Raw genomic sequence first — 23,613 nt, 5'->3', positions numbered from 1 at the left:
TTTTCAACTATAATCTCTTCAAATATTTTCTCAGTCCCTTTCTTTTTCTCTTCTTCTTCTGGGACCCGTATAATTCGAATGTTGGTGCATTTAATGTTGTCCCAGAGGTCTCTGAGACTGTCCTCAGTTCTTTTCATTCTTTTTTCTTTATTCTGCTCTGCAGTAGTTATTTCCACTGTTTTATCATCCAGGTCAGTTATCCGTTCTTCTGCCTCAGTTATTCTGCTATTGATCCCGTCTAGGGTGTTTTTAATTTCATTTATTGTGTTTTTCATCGTTGCTTGGCTCCTCTTTACTTCTTCTACGTCCTTGTTAAATGTTTCTTGCATTTTGTCTATTCTATTTCCAAGATTTTGGATCATCTTTACTATCATTATTCTGAATTCTTTTTCAGGTAGACTGCCTATTTCCTCTTCATTTGTTAGGTCTGGTGTGTTTTGACCCTGCTCCTTCATCTGCTGTGTGTTTTTCTGTCTTCTCATTTTGCTTATCTTACTGTGTTTGGGGTCTCCTTTTCACAGGCTGCAGGTTCGTAGTTCCTGTTGTTTTTGGTATCTGTCCCCAGTGGGTGAGGTTGGTTCAGTGGGTTGTGTAGGCTTCCTGGCGGAGGGGACTAGTGCCTGTGTTCTGGTCGATGAGGCTGGATCTTGTCTTTCTGGTGGGCACATCCACGTCTGGTGGTGTGTTTTGGGGTGTCTGTGGCCTTATTATGATTTTAGGCAGCCTCTCTGCGAATGGATGGGGCTGTGTTCCTGTCTTGCTAGTTGTTTGGCATAGGGTGTCCAGCACTGTAGCTTGCTGGTCGTTGAGTGAAGCTGGGTCTTGATGTTGAGATGGAGATCTCTGAGAGATTTGCGCCGTTTGGTATTACGTGGAGCTGGGAGGTCTCTTGTGGACCAGTGTCCTGAAGTTGGCTCTCCCACCTCAGAGGCACAGCCCTGATGCCTGGCTGGAGCACCAAGAGCCTTTCATCCACATGGCTCAGAATAAAAGGGAGAAAAAATAGACAAAGAAAGAAAGAGGATAAAATAAAATAAAATAAAATAAAGCTATTATAATAAAAAATAAGAAAAATAATTTTTAAGAAAATATTTATTATGAAAAAAATTTTTTTAATTTTTTAAAATAACTTTATTAATTTTTTATAATAAAAAATAAAAAATTAAGAAAAATTTTTTTTAGTTTTTTAAATAAAAAATATGAAAAAACTTATTAAGAAAATTTTTTTTTTAATTTTTAAAAATAGAAAATAAGGAAAAATTAAGAAAACATTTATTAAGAAAAAAAATTTTTAAGAAAAAAAAAAAACAAAAAAACGGACAGACCGAACCCTAGGACAAATGGTGAAAGCAAAGCTATACAGACAAGATCTCACCCAGAAGCATACACACATACACTCATAAAAAAAGGAAAAGGGGAAAAATTGATATATCCTGCTCCCAAAGTCCACCTCCTGAATTTGGGATGATTCGTTGTCTATTCAGGTATTCAACAGATGCAGGTACATCAAGTTGTTTGTGGAGCTTTAATCTGCTGCTTCTGAGGCTGCTGGGAGAAATTTCCCTTTCTCTTCTTTGTTCGTACAGCTCCTGGGGTTCAGCTTTGGATTTGGACCCGCCTCTGCGTGTAGGTCGCCTGAGGGTGTCTGTTCTTTGCTCACCCAGGACGGGGTAAAAGGAGCAGCTGCTTCGGGGGCTCTGGCTCACTCAGGCCGGGGGGAGGGTGGGGTACGGATGCGGGGTGAGCCTGCAGCGGCAGAGGCCGGCGTGACGTTGCAGCAGCCTGAGGCGCGCCGTGTGTTCTCCTGGGTAAGTTGTCCCTGGATCACAGGAGCCTGGCAGTGGCGGGCTGCACAGGCTCCCGGGAGGGGAGGTGTGGAGAGTGAGCTGTGCTCGCACACAGGCTTCTTGGTGGCGGCAGCAGCAGCCTTAGCATCTCATGCCCGTCTCTGGGGTTCACGCTGATAGCTGTGGCTCGCGCCCGTCTCTGGAGCTCGTTTAGGCGGCGCTCTGAATCCCCTCTCCTTGCGCACCGCGAAACAAAGAGGCAAGAAAAAGTCTCTTGCCTCTTCGGCAGCTCCAGACTTTTTCCCGGACTCCCTCCCGGCTAGCTGTGGCGCACTAGCCCCGTTCAGGCTGTGTTCACGCAGCCAACCCCAGTCCTCTCCCTGCGATCCGACCGAAGCCCGAGCCTCAGCTCCCAGCCCCCGCCCGCCCCGGCGGGTGAGCAGACAAGCCTCTCGGGCTGGTGAGTGCTGGTCGGCACCGCTCCTCTGTGAGGGAATCTCTCCGCTTTGACCTCCGCACCCCTGTGGCTGCGCTCTCCTCCGTGGCTCCGAAGCTTCCCCACTCCGCCACCCGCAGTCTCTGCCCGCGAAGGGGCTTCCTAGTGTGTGGAAACCTTTCCTCCTTCACAGCTCCCTCCCACTAGTGCAGGTCCCGTCCCTATTCTTTTGTCTCTGTTATTTCTTTTTTCTTTTGCCCTACCCAAGTACGTGGGGAGTTTCTTGCCTTTTGGGAGGTCTGACGTCTTCTGCCAGCGTTCAGTGGGTGTTCTGTAGGAGTAGTTCCACGTGTAGATGTATTTCTAATGTATCTGTGGGAAGGAAGGTGATCTCTGCGTCTTACTGTTCTGCCATCTTGCCCAGACCTCTGAATAGCCATTTTTAACCCAATTTCTATGCCTCCTCCCTTTTCTCTTGAGCTGCTAAGAGGGCAGCCTGAGCATATGGAAAGGCAATATAGTATCTCCAACAAATCGTCTTGCTAATTTGGAGGATACATTTTACAATATTTTTGGCAAGACTTAGGAATCCAATTTCCAACCTCTCTGTGTAATTTATCTATATTGTAATGAATGAGTCTGACCTTTTAATTTATTTATTGTCAATGTGTAAAATACACACATATAAGTTTCCTCTGCACTGTGCTCTGCCTTTCTCTCTGCCACGGATGGCACACAAATGTCACAAATGTGGGAATTTTTGGAAACGTACTTAAAACCAGTACATGCTTACAAACAATATCTCCCTTTGTAGTGTTCCACATTGTATGTGTATCTCAGAGTTGAGAATATTAACTCTGTGAACTTTTAATTTTTATGTTTTTGTTTAATGGACTACGTAAATGGTTTAATGAAGAGAGAGAGCTTAGTTTCACTTAATAGTGTATTTATGAACCCATATATTTTCATGCATATATTGTTTACATTACCATGCACTGAAAGCTCATCATTGCTACTCCTTTGCAAGGCTTGTCACTGTGAAATAAGTTAAACTCTGTGTGCTTTTTGGCTTAAAGAGTAAAGGGACAATCAAGTTTAACACTTCAGACTTTCTTGCTTTTAATATTAATAAGATGAATAAAATTGGGACTTGGACAATGATCATATTACCAACATTTGGAAAATATTCAACTATATTTGATTTTCAGTCCTAAACAATAGAAGTTAAAAACAAAATTAAGTAAACAAAGCTATTCTCCAAAGACAGAAAGCTCCTTGTCCCTGAAAATAGCATTTGTTTCTGATGTATTTTTATCATTTCTCAGTGTCTAGCATAGTGCTAGTACACAGAGTTCATTTTCATAAATTCCTTTTGAGAAATTTCTAAATATTTATATCTGAATTTCATGGGTGATTGCTTACTTGAATGAAAGAAAAGTGAGTAAGCCTATTTATTTCAACATAAATTTTATTATGGGGGGAAGAATGTTTAAAGATAAAGATAGAAAGATTGTGACTGGTTGGTAAAAGTTTATTAAGAATCCATTACAGAGGAAGGAGTTTCAGCAAAGGATGGATTACTGAGGAGGACTAGTAGCAGGGAAACCAGTTGGAAGGCTATTGTGAACCAAGATGGGTATAAACAGTAATTTATGCATTGCAGATTTTAGGCCTGGTTCTATGCTACATATTTTACAGGTAATATACCTCCATAAAATATTTCAGGTAATCATTATTATCTCAATTTTGCAGAAATGCAAATGAACAAAGAAATAAACAAATACACCCTGAGGCATAGGGAGGTGATGTAACTTGCTCAAGGTCACACAGCTAAGTGCCAGAATGAGATTCTAACGCTTGTCCATTAGACTCCTCAGCCTGTGCTTCTCCCACCTCACTCTGCTCCCTCCTATGAACTGTGAGTTTGCAGAGATGCAGGGGAGAAAATTTGTGAGCTGGTAATTATAGTATTTTGGAGGAACTATTTTGGCTTTTCATTTTTCTTGATTAAATTATTTTCAGATACATATTAGTGTCTTCTTTTTGTACAGAAAGCTAACATTTGACCCTTTCTAGGGTCAGAGACGTTTTGAAAGCTTGCAAGTACAATCCTGAAGCAACAAGGGAAAGTTTTTAAATTGAATTTGCAAATTGTAGTAAAATAAAGTATATATTATAATATCAAAAAGTGATTTTAATGGCTCAATAAATTAAGAATAAGGCAGACAAACGAGTGCTTTATCACTACATAATGTTTTAGGAACACGAAGTCTGTGTTCATAATACTAAATTTATCTAGATGTTCTGTAATCACAGAGAGTACTTGGTAGTATTAAAATAATTCAAGTAGACAGGATGCTTACAGAGTTATCATTTATGATATACAAATATGAGAAATCTTCAAATCAACTGGGGAGAATATTTGTGATCAATAGACAGATTGGATTCTACTCCACAACTCTTGTTTAAAATCAAGTATAAAATTTGGAATTAGAGACAAAAAATTAAATAAATGAGAGATTCTAAGAAATGTTCAACCTATTTTTCCTAACACATGGCAGCAACTGGTATAAAAAAAATCTTTGAAAATGTATTAATATACTTATTCAATAAAGGATGCTTTTTAATTGAAGTATAGTTGATATACAATGTTGTATTAGTTTCTGATGTACAGCAAAGTAATTCCATTACACATATATGTATATATTCTTTTCCATTATAGGTTAGTACAAGATATTGAATATAGTTCCCTGTGCTATACAGTAAATCCTTGTTGTTTATTGTATATATAGTGGTGTGTATCCGTTAATCCCATACTCCTAATTTATCTTTCCCCACCCTTTTCCCTTTGGTAACCGTAAGTTTATTTTCTATGAGTCTGTTTCTGTTTTGTAAGTAATTTCATTTGTATCATATTTTTTTTAGATTCCACATATAAGTGATATCCTAAGTGTCTTTCTCTGACTTACTTCACTTAGTATCATATTCTCTAGATCCATCCATGTTGCTGCAAATGGCATTATTTCATTCTTTCTTATGGCTGAGTAATATTCCATTGTATTTAGGTACCACATCTTCTTTATCCATTCATCTGTCAATGGACATTTAGGTTGCTTCCATGTCTTGGCTATTGTGAATCGTGCTGCAATGAACACTGGGGTGCATGTGTTGTTTCAAAATGAATTATGGTTTTCTCCGGATATGTGCCCAGGCGTGGGATTGCTGGATCATATGGTAGCTTTACTTTTAGTTTTTTAAGGAACCTCCATACTGTTCTCTGTAGTGGCTGTACCAATTTAAATTCCCACCAACAGTGTACGAGGATTAAAGGATGCTCCATTAATTGGGGAAAACAAGAGCAGTAATAAGTGGTTATTTTACACACACCAAAATATCTATCCATCCCCACAAACATATATAGCATATAAACTATAACATGCAATAATATAAATGTTATAAATAATGTACAACATATGAACTAATATGTTAACTTATAAGTGATATTAAAAATACAAATTATGATATATAAACAATTATATGCCATACAGTGAATAATATATATTAATGAATATTATGTAATATGTAATACTGTATATTTAGTATATAAAATTTATCTATAATAATTATATGGAATGTTTCATATAATGTATATAGTGATATATAAAATAGTACATTTTATAGAATGTATTCTACTTTTGTAATCATAATTTTTTTATAATCAGATCATAGTATATATTTTTCTCTATAAACATTATTGGAAGATTATTTTCTCTCTCATTCTCTTTCACTTTAACTGACATTATATGAAAGAATCCTAATCACATTTCACTTCAAAGTTTTTAGACTGCCTCTGCATTTCGAAAAATAGTCTTAAATTCTAAATTGTTCCAGCTTTTAAATAGTCATATACACAGTTACCCTTTCAAACAATCCACAGAGTGTTACTCATGAGATTGAAAGAGAACAAGATATTTGAGCACCAATTACCTGCTTGGTGATTTATGTAAGTAATCTTAGAATCCTCGCATCAATCCTGTGAGAGACATACCATTTAACCCTTTATAAATGGGTTATAATTACTTGGAAAATTACCTTTCTAAAGTCTTGACAGGATGTGAACCCAAATGTGTTTACCTCAAATGTGATTCTCTTTGCACTGTATTATATTGTTATCCTAGCATGGTTTATGTAACGTTTACTTTTATATATGAGGAATAACGCATAGTATATCTTTCCCAAAATAAGCACAAAATAAATAATTTTCCAGACTGGATAAAGTAAAGCATTTCTACAGCACTGTCGACTAAACTTTTGAAGAAATCAGTATCTAAGGTGAGCTTACTTATACTCCCAGCACAGTAATTAAGCTGAGTTGTATGCTATTTGTCTATGAAGACTTTGCCTAATTTGTGAGTTTTATATTTTATCTGTAGTTTGAAGAAATCAAGAGGAAGCTATAGATTCTCCCATTACCTTGAGTCATTATCATCCCATATTATTATGAAGAAGAATCTCAGAGATTCATATTAAACCTAAACTTTCTAACCTTGTGTTTTCATCATTACATAAGATTGATATTGAAGGCGGTTTTGAGAACTATCCAACCTTGTAATAGAAGGTTATTTTAGGAAGGTATGCTGTATTAATCCCAGCATGGGTTATTGATGTTAACGTCAGGGAATGGGGAAATTTAGGTAGGCAAGACCTTTAGATAAAATGACCCCTCTGCTGCAAAGGGAATACCCTAGCAGAGCTCTTGCTTTAGGGATAATTACTGTGTAGAATAAATGATCTTGGTTTGTCCATACCTTATATTCAGCTTTCATGGACTGTACTGCCCTTTATTTAGAAAACCAGAATAATAGTAAATATCACAATTTAGCACCTGGCAATCATACGAACATTTTCAATAAACTCTGTAGAAATGACAGTCATCCCTTCATCATATTTATATTGATAAAAATGAGGGGCTTTTAGAAACTTTGCTCCATTTCATTGTTCCCTTTTTGATGGTCTCAGTGTTTTTCAGATAGTTAACTTTAAAATATTCCAGTGATTTAATACCAATAATAAACTGAATTTTCCTATCACTAACAGATTTTATAACCCCAAATCTATGTAATCACACTGATTAATAGTTGAATAAACATTTATTAACTATTTCTAAGTATTTCTTTTAGAAGTTAAAGGATAGGAGCTCTTTCAGTTTATAGTTGATTTATAAAATAAATTAGTTTTTCGAGATTATTTCTATCTTTTTTTTGCTCCTTTACTTCTCCTGAGATTTTGAGCTCAGATACTCCCATCACTATCTGCTTTCATTCGTTCTTTTTTTTTTTTTTTTTTTTTTAAAGCCAGATCGTATCAGACCTTATAGTTCATGACTTTATTTTACATGGCTATTTTTGAGTGGAATATGGACATGATCTGATTTGTGATTTTTTTTTAAATACATTTTTTTTTGAAATTCACGGTCTTTTATTTATTTATTTATTTATGACTGTGTTGTGTCTTCGTCTCTGTGCGAGGACTTTCTCTAGTTGTGGCAAGTGGGGACCACTCTTCATCGCGGTGCGCGGGCCTCTCACCATCGCGGCCTCTCTTGTTGCGGAGCACAGGCTCCAGACACGCAGGCTCAGTAACTGTGGCTCACGGGCCCAGTTGCTCTGTGGCATGTGGGATCTTCCCAGACCAGGGCTCGAACCCGTGTCCCCTGCATTGGCAGGCAGATTCTCAACCACTGCGCCACCAGGGAAGCCCACTTTCATTCGTTCTTATGGACAGGTATAAAGGTGCAATGAATGGAGGCAGATGATAGGTTTGTAGAATCATTATCAAACACACTGGCATTTTAAGATAGAGCTTTTATTAAAAAAAATTTTTAAAAATTGGAATATAGTTGATTTACAATGTTGTGTTAATTTCAGGTGTACAGCAAGGTGAATCAGTTATACATATACATATATCCATTCATTTTTTAGATTCTTTTCCCGTATAGGTTATTACAGAATATTGAGTTCCCTGTATTATACAGTAGGTCCTTACTAGTTATATATTTTATATATAGTAGTGTGTACATGTTAATACCTGTCTCCTAATTTATCCCTCCACTCCCTCCTTTCGCCTTTGGTAACCGTAAGTTTGTTTTCTACATCTGTAACTCTATTTCTGTTTTGTAAATAAGTTCATTTGTACCATTTTTTTAGATTCAACATATAAGCAATATCATATGAAACTTGTCTTGCTCTGACTTACTTCACTTAGTATGATAATCTCACGGTCCATCCATGTTGTTGCAAATGGCATTACTTCATTCTTTTTTATGACTGAGTAATATTCTATTGTATATATGTATCACATCTTCTTTATTTCTCTGTCGATGGATATTTAGGTTGCTTCCATGTCCTGGCTATTGTAAATAGTGCTGCAGTGAACATTGGGGTGCGTGTATCTTTCAAATTATGGTTTTTCTCTGGATATATGCCCATGAGTGGGATTGCTGGATCATAAGGTAGTTCTAGTTTTAGTTTTTTAAGGAACCTCCATACTGTTCTCCATAGTGGCTGTATCAATTTACATTCCCACCAACAGTGCACAAGGGTTCCCTTCTCTTCATATCCTCGCCAACACTTGTTATTTTTTCACTAATATGCACAGTACTTTTACATAATTTTTATTAATGTACACATTTCATTTTGTGTCCAGCTTTTGTTTAATAGAAATATAGTTGATTTATAATATTGTGTTAGTTTTAGGTGTACAGCAAAGTGATTCAGTTATATATATATTTTTAGATTTTCAATTGTATATAATTTTTCAGATTATTTTCCATTATAGGTTATTAAAAGATATTAAAAATATTATGCAGTAAATCCTTGTTGTTTATCTGTTTTATATATAGTAGTGTGTATCTGTTAATCCCCTACTTCTAATTTATCCTCCTCCCCCATCCTTTCCCCTTTGGTAACCATAAGTTTTTCTTCTATGTGTGTGAGGCTGTTTCTGTTTTGTATATTGATTCATATGCATTATTTTTTAGAGTCCATATATAAGTGATATCATATAATAATTGTCTTCGTCTGACTTAACTTCACTTAGTATGATAATCTCTAGGTCCATCCATGTTGCTGTTCTTTTTTATGGCTGACTAATATTCCATTGTATACATGTACCACATCTTCTTTATCCATTCCTCTGTTGATGGACATTTAGGTTGCTTCCACATCCTGGCTATTGTAGATAGTGCTGCAGTGAACACTGGGGTGCGTGTATCTTTCAAATTTTGGCTTCCTCTGGATATATGCCCGTGAGTGGGATTGCTGGATCATAAGGTAGTTCTAGTTTTAGTTTTTTAAGGAACCTCCATACTGTTCTCCATAATGGTTGTACCAATTTACATTCCCACCAACAGTGTAAAAGGGTTCCTTTTTCTCCACATCCTCTCCAGCATTTACTGTTTGTAGATTTTTTGATGATGGCCATTCTCACCGGTGTGAGGTGATACCTCACCTCACTGTAGTTTTGATTTGCATTTCTCTAATAATTAGTGATGTTGAGCATCTTTTCATGTTTTTTGGCCATCTGCATGTCTTCTTTGGAGAGATGTCTATTTAGATCTTCCACCCGTTTTTTGATTTTTTTTTTTGATATTGATCTGCATGAGCTCTTTGTATATTTTGGAGATTAATCCCTTGTCGGTTGTTTCGTTTGCAAATATTTTCTCCCATTCTGTGGGTTGTCTTTTCATTTTGTTTATGGTTTGTTTTGCTGTGCAAAAGCTTTTAAGTTTCATTAGGTCCCATTTGTTTATTTTTGTTTTTATTTTCATTACCCTAGAAGGTGGATAAAAAAAAACGTTGCTGCGATTTACGTCAGAGAGTGTTCTGCCTATGTTTTGCTCTAAGAGTTTTATAGGATCCGGCCTTATATTTATGTCTTTAATCCATTTTGAGGTTATTTTTGTGTATGGTATTAGGGAATGTTCCAATTTCATTCTTTAAGATAGAGCTTAATTCTGTGAAATTATCTTAGAAATGTAACTCTATTTTTTATTGAGGTATAATTGATGTACACCAAAAACTAATATAATGTTGTATAACATAATGATTCAATATTTGTATATTTTGTGTAAATGATCATCACATTAAGTCTAGTTAACATCTATCACCATACATAGTTACACTTGTTTTTCTTGTGATGAGAACATTATAGATTTACTCACTTAGCAACTTTCATATATGCAATATAGTACTATTAACTACAGTGGCCATGTGGTGCATTACATCGCCATGAATTCTTTATTTTATAACTGAAAGTTTATACCTTTTGACTCCCTTCACCCATGTTGCCCACCCTACCTCAAAATCCTACCTCTGGGAACCACCAACCTGTCCTCTGTATCTATGAGAGTGGTTTATTTTTTTTCTTGATTACACATATAAAAGATAACATATGGTATTTGTCTGTCTGACTTACTTCACTTAGCATAATGCCTTTGAGGTCTATCCATGTTGTTGCAAATGGCAAGATTTCCCTTTTGGGTGGCTGAATAATATTCCACAGTATATATCAACTACAGTTTATCGATTCATCCATCGGTGGACATCTAAGCTGTCTCCATATCTTGGCTATTGTAAATAATGCTGCAGTGAACATGAAGTGCTGGTACTCCTTCCAAATAGTTACTTTATTTCCTTTGGGTATATATCCAGAAGTGGAATTGCTGGATCCTATGGTAGTTCTATTTTTAATTCTTTGAGAAACCCCCATACTGTTTTCACAGTGGCTATACCAACTTACAGTACCACCAATAGTGTACAGTGGTTCCCTTTTCTCCACATCCTCACTTATGCATGCAATTTCTTGTCTTTTTGATACTAGCCATTCTAGGAGGTGTAAGGTGATATTCCATTGTGGTTTTGATTTGCACTTACCTGACTAGTGATGTTGAGCATCTTCTCATGTACCTCTTGGCCACCTGTATATCTTCTTTGGAAAAAAGTCTATCCAGATTGTTCACCCATTTTTCACTTAGATTATTTTTTATCTGTTGAGTTGTATGAATTCTTTATGTATTTTGGATATTAATCCTTATCAAATATATGATTTGCAAATATCTTCTCCCATTTGGTAGGTTTCCTTTTCATTTTGTTGATGGTTTCCTTTGCTGAGCAAAAGCTTTTTATTTTGATGTAGTCCCACTTGTTTATTTTTACTTTTCTTGCCTATGCTTTTAGTATCAATTCCAAAAAATCATCGCCAAGACTGATGCCATGAAACTTACTACTTATGTTTTCTTCTAGGCATTTTATGTTTTCAGGTCTTACTTTCAAGTCGTTAATCCATTTTGAGTTATTTTTTGTGTATGGTATAAGATAGTGGTCTAGTTTCATTCCTTTGCATGTGGCTGTCCAGTTTTCCTAACACCATCTATTGAGGAGCCTGTCTTTTCCCCATTGCATATTCTTGGTTCCTTTGTCATAAATTAATTGACCATATATCTGTAGCTTTAATTCTGGGCTCTCTATTCTGTTCCACTGATCTATGTATATGTTTTTATTCAAATACCATACTAATTTGATTACTATAGTTTTGTAATATAGTTTGAAACCAGGGAGCATGATGCCTCCAGCTTTGTTCTTCGTTCTTAAGATTGCTTTGGCTGTTCAGGGACTTCTGTGCTTCCATACAAATTTTAGGATTATTCTATTTCTGTGAAAAATGCCATTGGAATTTTTATAGGCATTGTGTTGATCTGTAGATTGCTTTGAATAGTACAGACATTTTAACATTAATTCTTCCAGTCTGTGAGCATGGAATAGCTTTTCACTTATTTGTGTCTTCTTGGATTTGTTTCATCAGTGTCTCACAGTTTTCAGTGTACAGGTCTTTCACATCCTTGGTTTAATTTATTCCTAGTTATTTTATAGTGTTTTATGCAATTGTAAACGGGATTGTTAATATCTCTTTCTGATAGTTTTAGTGTATAGAAATGCAATAGATTTCTGCATGTTGATTTTGTGTCCTGCAACTTTACTGAATTCATTTATTCTAACAGGATTTTTTTTTGGTGGAGTCTTTAGGGTTTTCTATGTATAGTATCATGTCATCTGCAAATAGTGACAGTTCTACTTCTTCCTTTCCAATTTGGATGCCTTTTATTTCTTTCTCTTGTCTAACTGTTGTGGCTAAGACTTGCAGCACTGTGTTGAATAAAGCTGGCAAGAGTGGGCATCCTTATCTTCTTCCTGCTCTTAAAGGCAAGGCTTTCAGCTTTTCACTGTTGAGTATGATATTAGCTGTGGGTTTGTAATGATGGCTTTTATTATGTGGAGGTATGTTCCCTCTATACCTGCTTTGTGGGGTATCACACTGATTGATTCGTGGATGTTGAACTATCCTTCCATCCCTGGGATAAATCCCACTGCATCACGGTGTACAATCCTTTTAATGTATTGTTGAATTTGGTTTGCTAATATTTTGTTCAGAATTTCTGCATCTTTGTTCATCAGGGATATTGGCCTGTAATTTTCTTTCCTTGTGGCATCCTTGTCTGGTTTTAGTATCACGGCAGTACTGGCCTCCTACAATGAGTTTGGAAATGTTCCCTCTTCTTCCTCTTTTTATTAGAATTTGAGAAGGATTAGTGTTAATTCTTTTTTGAGTGTTTGGTAGAACTCACCAGTGAAGCTGTCAGTCCTGGACTTTTGTTTTGGGAAGTTTTTGATTACTAACTCAATCTCCTTACTAGTAATTGGCCTGTTCAGATTTTCTGTTTCTTCATAATTCAGTCCTGGTCGGTTGTATATTGCCAAAAATATTTATCCATTCCTTCTAGGTTTTCCAATTTGGTGACATTTATTCATAGTAGTTTCTCTGGATCCTTTGTATTTCTGTGCTATCAGTTGTAACTTCTCTTTAATTTCTGATTTTGTCTTTTTTTTTTTGGGTGAGTCTAGCTGAAGACTTCTCAGTTTTATCTTTACAAAGAACAGCTTTTAGTTTCATCAATCTTCTCAATTGTCTTTTTAGTGTCTTTGTCATTTATTTCTTCTCTAACCTTTATTATTTCCTTCCTTTTACTAACTTGGGCATTCATTTGTTCTTCTTTTTCTAGTTCTGTGAGGTGTAAAGTTGAGACTTTTCTTGTTTCATGAGGTAGGCATGTATCACTATGAACTCCCCTCTTATAACTGCTTTTGCTGCACCCCCCAAATTTTATTATGTTGAATTTCCATTTTCATTTGTCTCAAGGTATTTTTCAAATTTCCCTTTGGATTTCCTCTTTAACCCATGGTTGATCCACTGGCCTCTGTTCCCTAAAAGGAGCTCCACAGGCCCCTATTGATGTGCCAAAACAGAAGCCTGCCCCTAAGGACAGTACCATGGTACCCAGGAGTGCAAGCCCCCAGGCAGCAGAGCTAGGTGATCAAGGGGCTGGGCCCTGGGTGGCATCTGCTAAAACAGGGTAACCGGATGTAAAAACCAGGGCACCAGACGTGTGTTGAAGCTCCTCTCCAAGAGATACTGGCAGAGGGACAGTATGAAGATGGCACTCACTGGCTGCAGCAAAGTACAGGGGAATTGTAAAGATGGCACTGGTTGAAAAAAGGAAAAGAAAAAAAAACAAAAAAAGAAAAGGAAAAGAAGATGGTGCCTGCAGCTTTAGCAAGGCAGAGCACAGGAAGATAGTCCCCACCAGCATCCACCCCCAGAGTATCCCAGCAGGCTTTGCCTCTCAGACCAATACTTTAAAATTAGCAAAGGACTTTTTTTTCACATAAAATCTGGGTGCATTTCAAAGAACTGCTTCTGTGCTTTGCCCTGGGGTGGGAAGTGTGTGAATTCAGGCATTTAAAGAGTTTCTCCTCACTTTGCCACAGCCTGGTGGGCCTACTGGGTGAGCCCCATTGGTCTTCAAAGCCAGATGTTTTGGGGGCTCAACTCTCATGTGCTGATGTTAAAAGTTGGGGTACCTAATGTGGGGTACAAAGCCAGAGCTCTTCAGGGAGAGGCTCTGGGTTTTGATTTCGCTCCCAGTTGCGGGTTGCTGTACCAGGGATGAGGTTTATGGCAAGACTGTGGAGCTCAGCATTTTCTACCCACTTCAGTGTGATTTCCCTCTCCCTTGCTCAAAGTGAAGGGGTGGCTCTGCCAGGTTTAGTTTTTTCCCACAGGAAATTTTTCCATATATAGCTATACATTTGGTGTGTCCGTGGAGAATGTGGGTTCAGGATCTTCCTATGTTACCATCTTGAACAGGAACCCTCAAAATGTACATCTTTTTACAGGTGTATTTTAGATTGTTTTTAAGTAAAATTTGAATGTAAAGGAATTTTAGTATTTTCTTAAACTTTTAAAAAATCACTTTTGAAGAGGCCAAAGAACCTTATAAAGAAGGCAAAATCATGTTTCGTTTTTTAATTAAAACTTTTCTCCAGTTTTATACAGAAATAATCGATATCTATATGTTTAATCTTAAAGTGTACAGCATGATGGTTTAATTTACATATATTGTGAAATGATTACCACAATAGGTTTCGTTAGCATCCATCATCTCATATAGATGCAAAAAAAGAAAAAACAATTCTTGTGATAAGAACTCTTAGGATCTACTCTAAGAACTTTAAATATCATACAGCAGTGTTAACTATAGTCATCATGTTGTAAATTACATCCCTAGTACTTATAACTGGAAGTTTGTATCTTTTGACCCCCTACCCCTACCCCAAGCCTCTGGTAACTATAGTTCTTTTTCTCTGAGTTTGGTGGAGTGTTTTTGTTCATTTTAGATTCCACAAATAAGGGAGATCATACAGTATTTGCCTTTCTCTGACTTATTTCACTTAGCATAATGCCTTCAAGGTCCATCCATGTTGTCGCAAATGGTAGGATTGCCTCACTTTTTTATGGCTGAATAATAATATTCTTGTGTGTGTGTGTGTGTGTGTGTGTGTGTGTATAATACATATTTTATATATAGTAGTATGTATCTGTTAATCCCAAACTCCTAATTTATCCCTTCCCTCACCTTTCCCCTTTCAGTAACCATAAGTTTGTTTTCAAAGTCTGTGAGTCTGTTTCTGTTTTGTAAATAAGTTCATTTGTATCATTTTTTTAGATTCCACATATAAGCGATATCATATTTGTCTTTCTCTTTCTGACTTACTTCACTTAGTATGATAATCTCTAGGTCCATCCATGTTGCTGCAAATGGCATTATTTCATTCTTTTTTTATGGCTAATATTCCATTGTGTGTGTGTATGTGTATATATATATGTATGTGTATGTGTGTGTGTGTGTATGTGTATATATATATATATATATATATATATATATATATATATATATATATATATATATACCACAACTCCTTTATCCATTCATCTGTCATTGGACACTTACGTTGTTTCCATGTCTTGGGTATTGTAAATAATGCTGCTATGAGCATGGGGATACAGATATCTTTTCAAGGTAGTGTTTTTGTTTCCTTTGAATATATTCCCAGAAATGGAATTGCTGGATCATGTGGTAGTTCTATTTTTAATTTTTTGAGGAACCACCATATTGTTTTCCACAGTGACAGTACCAATTTATAATTCCACCAACAGTGCACGAGGGTTCCTTTTTCTCCACAACCTTGCCAGCATTTATCTCTTGCCTTTTTAATAACAGCCATTCAAACAGGTAGTTGGTGACACCACGTTGTAGTTTTAATTTGCATTTCCTTAGTGAGTAGTGATCTCAAGCATCTTTTCATGTATCTTTTGGCCATTTGTATATTTTCTTTGGAAAAGCGTCTATTCAGGTCCTCTGCCCATTTTTTAATTGGATTATTTGGGTATTTTTGCTATTGAGTTGTATGAGTTTTTATGTATTTTGGATGTTAACCCCTTATCACATATATCATTTGCAAATGTTTTTTTCCCATTCCATACTGCCTTTTCACTTTCTTGATGGTTTTTCTTGTTGTGTAGCTTTTTAGTTTGATGTAGTCCCAACTTAGTTTTGATTTTGCTGCTTGTACTTCAGATGCAATTTCCAAAAACATCATGACCCATCAAGGAGCTTTTATCCTATGTTTTCTTCCAGGAGTCTTGTGGTTTTAGGTCTTCCATTTAGAAGACCTAAAACCACAAAGCCTTTAATCCATTTTGAGTTATTTTTTGTGTGTGGTGTAAAATAGAGTTCTAATTTCATTGTTTTGCATGTGAACATCCAGTTTTCCCCACACCATTTATTGAAGATGCTATCTTTTCCCCATTGAGTATTGTTGGCTTCCTTGTCAAATTCTCCAGATTTTGTTCCACTGGTCTCTGTGACTGTTTTTATGCAAGTACCACACTGTTTGTTTTGATTACTATAGCTTTGTAATATAGTATTAAATTAGGTAGTGTGATGCCTCCCACTGTTTTTTTCTTTCTCAAGATTTATTTGGCTATTTGTAGTCTTTTGTGGTTCAACATAGATTTTAGGATGTTTTTTCTATTTCTGTGAAAAAATTCCACTGGGATTTTGATAGTGATGATTACATAAAATCTGTAGATTGATTTGGGCAGCATGAATGTTTTAACAATATTAGTTCTTTCAATCCATGAACACAAGATACCTTTCTATTTATATGTGTCTTCAATTTCTTTCCTCAACATTTTATAGTTTTCAGTGGACAGATCTTTCACCTCCTTAAACTTATTCCTAAATGTCTTATTCTTTTTGATGCTATTGTAAATGGGATTATAGATTTTGATATGACTTTTTTTATATGGCAGGTGGACAAAAAAAGCAAGAATATGAAACATCTGGAAAAGTGCTAACAACAAGCTTGATCTATCAAACAGACAGAATTCTCCATCCAACAGTAAGAGAAAGCACATCCTTTTTTAGAACCCATGCAATATATTCTAAATTGGTGATTTATTATGTGAAAAGCTAAGCAAATTTCAAAGATTAGGCATCATATTTTCTGTGCATTTTGATCTCAATATAATTAAAGTTAATAACAAAAAGACATAAAAGCCCCCAACATTGGAAATTTAGCATAATGCTAAATAATCATAAAATTATAATGGAAATTTTAAATAAAACAGAGATAAGTGGTAATGAAAATACTACACAGCAAAACAACATAAGGCAGTGAAAAGTGCTGTATTGAGGGAAACTGAAAAACTTCAAAACTCATAAGAGAACACAGGCTCAAAACTAATGAGGTAAGTTCCAAAATTAAGAAGGTAGAAAATGGTAGTATTATTGTAAGTGAAGTAAGTCAGACAGAGAAAGACACACACTGTATGATATCACTTATATGTGGAATCTAAAAAATACAACAAACTAGTGAATATAACAAAAAAGAAGCAGACTCACAGACATAGAGAACAAACTAGTGGTTACCAGTGGGGCAATATAGGGGTGGGGGGTGGTGAGAGGTACAAACTATTGGGTATAAGACAGGCTACAAGGATGTATAATATTGGGTTGGCCAAAAAATTAGTTTGGGTTTTTCCATGAGAGGTTACGGAAAAACCCAAACGAACTTTTTGGCCAACCCAATACAATACAGGGAATATGGCCAATATTTAATAATAATTGTAAATGGAGTGTAACCTTTAAAAATTGTATTAAACATTTTAAAATAAATAAATAAAAAGGTAGATGATGAACAAGAGAATATCTTCAAAAACAGAAGGAAGCAGTTATTTATAATAAGAGAATAATTAAATGAAAGAGTAAAACAGAGAAATTAGTTTTTAAAAACCAGAAGTTCTTTTTAGAAAAAATAAAAACTTCTAAAAGACTGATTAAGAGAGGACACACACAAAAATATTATGATTAAAAAGAAGACATAATTATAGTGTAGAAATTGAAGTGATAGTAAGAGAATTCTTCCCACTGCAATATGTCAACAATTATGAAAATGTGGACAAACTGGAAAAATCTGTACAAATTATTACTTCTATAATAATTAAATCTAAAAAGAGTATTTCAGGAAAAATTTTACCAAACATTCAAATTTATGTCAATCTTGACAGGTAACCAACAAGGACCTACTGTATAGCACAGGGAAGTTGGCTCAGTATTAGGTAATAACCTAAATGGGAAAAGAATTTGAAAAAGAATGCATACTTGTATGGGTATAACTGAATCACTCTGCTGTACACCTGTAACTAACACATCATTATTAATCAACTATACTCCAATATAAAATAAAAAATTTTAAAAAAGGAATAGAGCAAAACAGAACAAAATAAATTCATGTTACTCTGAGAGTAAAAGGGTTACCAGTCCTTACCTAATTTTACAAAACCAGGATAATCTTCATGCCAAAACCAAACAAAGGTATTACAAGTAAACAAAGTTGTTAGGCCCTTTTTCACTCTTGTAAAATCCTAGAAATGATATTAACAAATCAATTCCAACAGTTCATAAAAATATATACATACTGTGTGTTCAACCTGGCTTTATCTTGGATATATGATGATGATTTAATTTTGGACAACCAATTTATTGATGGATTGGAAATGAAAACAGTCACTGTTTATATAGATGCAGAAAAAAATACTTGATGAAAATCAACATAAAATTTTAATAAAAACTCAGTAAATTAAGAATAGAAAGTAATTTCTATAACTTGATAAATAATATCTATTTTTTAAAAAACTAGACAACAGTTAACTTTAAGTGGGCCAATTTTAGAAACATTCCTTTAAAAACTCACTATTACCACTTCAATATTGTGTCATAAGTTGTAGTCAGCAAAATACAGCAGTCAAGAGATATTAGTGACAAAAGTCTTAGAGACAACTGCCATTATTTAGAGGTGATATATTACTTACAGAAAAAATTCAAAAAGTCTTCAGATGACTTAGAAATAATAGGTGAGTTTAGCAGTTAGCTTGATATAAGATTAATTTACAGAAATCAATCACACTGCATATATAAAAAACAAGGAACTCAAAAATGTATTTTTAAAAATATATATTCAAAAATATGTGCTACTTACACTAATATCATACAATATCACATATGTAAGACTAAAAAATGTGCAAAACTTTTACAGAAAATAATTACAAAATTATTGTTAAGCGACATTAAATTAGACCTAAATAAATGGAGAAATATGCTATATTCCTGGTTAGGAAGACAGTATCATTAAAAAAAAAAAAAAAAGTTCTTTAGTTTGATTTCTAGATTCAAGGGAATTCCCACCACATCCCAACAGCAATTTCAAATAAATTCTTTCAGAGATTTTCACAGAATTTAATAACCTGATTGATTATAGTATTTATAGAAAAAGACATTTCTGAAAATGAGAAGTAAAAGCTTGCTCTAACATCTCGTTAGTCATTACAAACCTATATTAATTAAATATATTACTGGCATGGGGATAGACATGTTCACCATTAGAGTCAAACAGAAAGTGCAGAAACCGAACACAACTGTATGGAACTTCGGTATATCAGAGGTCTTAGACTAGATCAGATTATAGCAGTGACTACTCAATAGATGGACCTAAAAAAATGTATCCACATATGATAAAAAATAAAATTGCATTCCTAACATACACTGTTTAAAAAAGAAATCAACTCCACATAGATGAAGGATTTAAATGTCCAAAATAAAACTTAAAGCCCTTAGTAAAATATAGTGGTAACGATTTATTAGACCTTGGAGAGAAAAGGATTTCTTTGCAAACAATACAATCACCCACAACAACAACAAAAGTAAGATTTTTCAGTCAGGAGAAGCTAGGCTTTAAACAACACACTATATGTCCAGTTTTGCAAAAGAGCTGTGCTCCTTACTCAGGGACCCAGGCTGACCAAAGCTTCATCTTAATTATAAGGGCAGGGAAAAGAAAACAAGTTTAATTTCATGCTGCCTCTTAAATATTCTGCATGGAGTGACAAATGTCACTTCTGCTCCCAGCTGACTGAAATAAATCACACGACAGTGAGTAAATTCACCAGTATAGTGATATATAATCCTTTCACTTGAAGGGCATCAAGTATTTGGGAAAATAATGTAGTTTTTTACAAATACTAACTATATATTTGACTATATTAAAATTATGATGTTAAAATTATGCAAAAGTAAAACAATGATAAGGGATAGCTGTAACACATTAAAATATGACATAAGCCTAAATTATCAAAGAGCATGGTACCAGTACATGAATACATAGATTAATGAAAACAATAGTCCAGAAATGTATGAGCAACACCCCCAAGTAGCAAAAAAAGCACAATTAATACCAGATCTTGATTTCTAAATACCATCCTTCATGAAAAGGAACCAGATGTTTTTGGAGAAATGGGTTATTATAGATCTTGGTCACAGAAGTGTAAGGTAAGCCTCAGATTCCTTTTTAGCCAAGACCAAAGAAATGCTCAAAGTCTAATGGTCTCATGTCAAAAGACAGATGGTGACTTGGATGAGCTTCTACTAACCTAATTTGGAACAATTTGAAAACTGAAAGATATACTGAACTAATAACAGAGGATCAAACTACACAGACAAAAACTGATAGAACTGCAAGGAGAAAAGGATGAATCCACTATCAAAGCTGCAGAATTCAACACCCCTCTATTAGAAATAGATCCAGCAGGCAGAAAACCAGTAAGCAAAAAGTTGAATTCAACAATACAATCAATTGGATATGGCTGACATCTATAGACTATTTCATCCAACAACAGCAGAATTCACATTTTTCTCAAGCTCACTAGGAACAATTCACCAAGAGAGACAACATTCTTGGCAATAAAACAGCCCGAGTAAATTTAAAAGAATTGAAATTATACAATTTCTGCTCTTGGACCACAATAGATTAAATTAGAAATCGGTAACAGTGTGACGGCTGGAAAATCCCAATACGTGGAGATTAAACAACACACTTCTAAATAATACAGGAGTTAAAGAATAAATCTCAAGAAATTTTAAAATATTTGAACTAAACGAAAATAAAAACAAAATTTATGGGATTCAGTGAAAGCAGTGCTTAGAAATTTATAGCATTGTATGCATTCATTAGAGAAGATCTAAAATCAATAATTAAGTTTCCACCTTAGGAAACTATAAAAGAAGAGCAAATTCAATTCAAAGTAAACATAAGAAAAAGTAAGAATTAGAGCAGAAATCAATGAAATTGAAAACAGGAAATCAATACAGAAAATCAACAAAACCAAAAGCTGGTGTTTTGAAAAGATTAATAAAAACAATAAGACATTAGCCAGGCTAACTAAGAAACAAAGAGAGCCACAAATGATTAAAAGCAGAAATGAAGGAGGGGACATCACAAAAGATTCCATGGACATTAAAAGGATAATAAAGGAATACTAATAACTCTATGCCCATAAATTTGATAACCTCGATGAAATGGACCAATTTCTTGAAGGACACAATCTGCCAAAATTCATGCAAGAAGCACTAAACAATCTTAATAGGTCTATATCTATTAAAGATATTGAATAAATAATTAATAACTTTCCAAAACAACATGAACCAGGCTCAGATGGGTTCACTGGTGAATCCTACCAAACATTTAAGAAAGATATTATTCTTATTCTCTACAATCTCTTTCAGAGGATCAAGCAGAGGGAATACTTACTAACCCATTCCAGGAGGCCAGCATTACCCTAATAGCAAAACAAGACAAAGACCTTAAAAGAACACTACAGACCAATATCTGTCATGAACACAAATGCAAAAAACCTCAACAAAACATTAGCAATCAAATCCAAAAGAGTATGAAAAGAATTATACACTACAACCAAGTGGGATTTACTACAGTTATACAAGGCTGGTTCAACATTTGAAAATCAATTAATGAAACCCATCATATCAGCAGACTAAAAAAAAAAAATCACATGATCATATCAATAGATGCAGAAAAATATCTGAAACAATTCCAACATTCATTCATGATAAAAATTCTCAACTTGATAAAGAATATCTAAAAAACACCTACAGCTAACGTCATACTTAACAGTGGGAAATGTAAAGTTTTCCTGCTAACATCAGGGACAAGGCAAGGATGTACCCTCTTGCCAATCCTTTTCATCGTCATATTGGAAGCACTTGCTAATGAAATAAGGCAAGAAAATAAAAGGTATACAGATGGGTAAGGAAGACATAAAATTATCTTTGCAAATGACATGACCACATGCAGAAATCTGAAAGAATCAACAAAAAACCTCTTGGAAACTAACAAGTGATTATAGAAAGGTTCCATAATACTGGGTTAATATACAAAAGTCAATTGCTTTCCTATATACCAACACTGAACAAGTGGAATTTGAAATTAAAAACAATACCATTTACGTTAGCAGCCCAAAAAATGAATACTTAGCTATAATCTATATACAAGATCTGTATGAGAAAAACTACAAAACTCTGATGAATAGAATAAAAGAGCTAAATAAATGGAAAGATACTCCATGCTCATGGATAGAAAGACTCAGTACTGTCAAGATGTTAGTTCTTCCCAACTTGAGCTATAGAATCAATGCAATTCCAATAAAAACCCCAGCAAGTTGTTTTATGGCTATCAACAAACTGATTCTGAAGTTTACATGGAGAGGCAAAAGGCTCAGAATAACCAAAATAATACTGACGGAGAAGAACAAAGTCTTAACTTTGATGCTCTGATTGATGCTTCCTGACTTCAAGACTTAGAGTAATAAAGACAGTGTGGTAGTGGTGAGAGAACAGACAAACAGATCAATGAAACAGAATAAACAGCCCAGAAATAGACCCACGTAAATATAATTAACTGATATTGCAAAGGAGCAAAGGCAATACAAGGGAGCAAAGACAGTCTCTTCAACGAATGGTGCTAGAACACTAGACATCCGTGTGCAAAAAAATGAACCAAGACACAGCCCTTACACCGTTCACAAAGATTAACTCAAAATAGATCATAGACCTAAATGTAAAACACAAAATTATAAAACTCCTAGAAGGGAGGCACAATAAAAATGGCAGAGTAGTAGGACATGAAGCTCACCTTCTCCCACAAATACATCAAAAATACATCTACGTGTGGAATGATTCTCACAGAATATCTACTGAACGCTGGCATAAGACCTCAGGCTGCTGAAAGGGCAAGAAAATCACCATGTAACCTGGTAGGAATAAAGAAAAAAAAGAAAGTGAGAAAGGAATCGGGATGGGACCTGAGCCCCTGAGAGGGAGCTGTGAAAGAGGAAATGTTCCTGCACCCTGGGAAGCCCCCTCAACAGTGGGGAGATCAGCCCAGATAGAAGGGGAGCTTCAGAGCCTTGGAGGAGAACACAGCAGCTGGCTTGCGACAGCCAGAGTGGAGGGAGAACTGCACAGACAGTCAGTGCTGCCGCCCTGCACTCCCCAGTCTGAGGTGTGGGTCCGCTGGTGCAGGT

At 35.2% G+C, this 23,613-nt stretch overlaps 1 long non-coding RNA gene across 2 annotated transcripts in view; it reads left to right on the top strand.

The window, feature by feature from the left end:
• LOC309652655 overlaps positions 1–23,613 on the top strand; it is a 316,601-nt gene that overhangs the window by 274,685 nt on the left and 18,303 nt on the right. For both annotated transcript variants that reach the window (XR_014258856.1, XR_014258857.1), the window contains one exon: positions 16,993–17,081. This is a non-coding gene — a long non-coding RNA (uncharacterized lncRNA). The remainder of the gene's footprint in view (positions 1–16,992; positions 17,082–23,613) is intronic.

The sequence above is a fragment of the Balaenoptera physalus genome (assembly GCF_965194825.1).
Source record: "Balaenoptera physalus genome assembly, chromosome: X".
Classification (NCBI taxonomy): domain Eukaryota; kingdom Metazoa; phylum Chordata; class Mammalia; order Artiodactyla; family Balaenopteridae; genus Balaenoptera; species Balaenoptera physalus.
The sequence above is the reverse complement of the archived record's forward strand: the minus strand, read 5'-3'. Positions and strand labels throughout refer to the sequence as shown.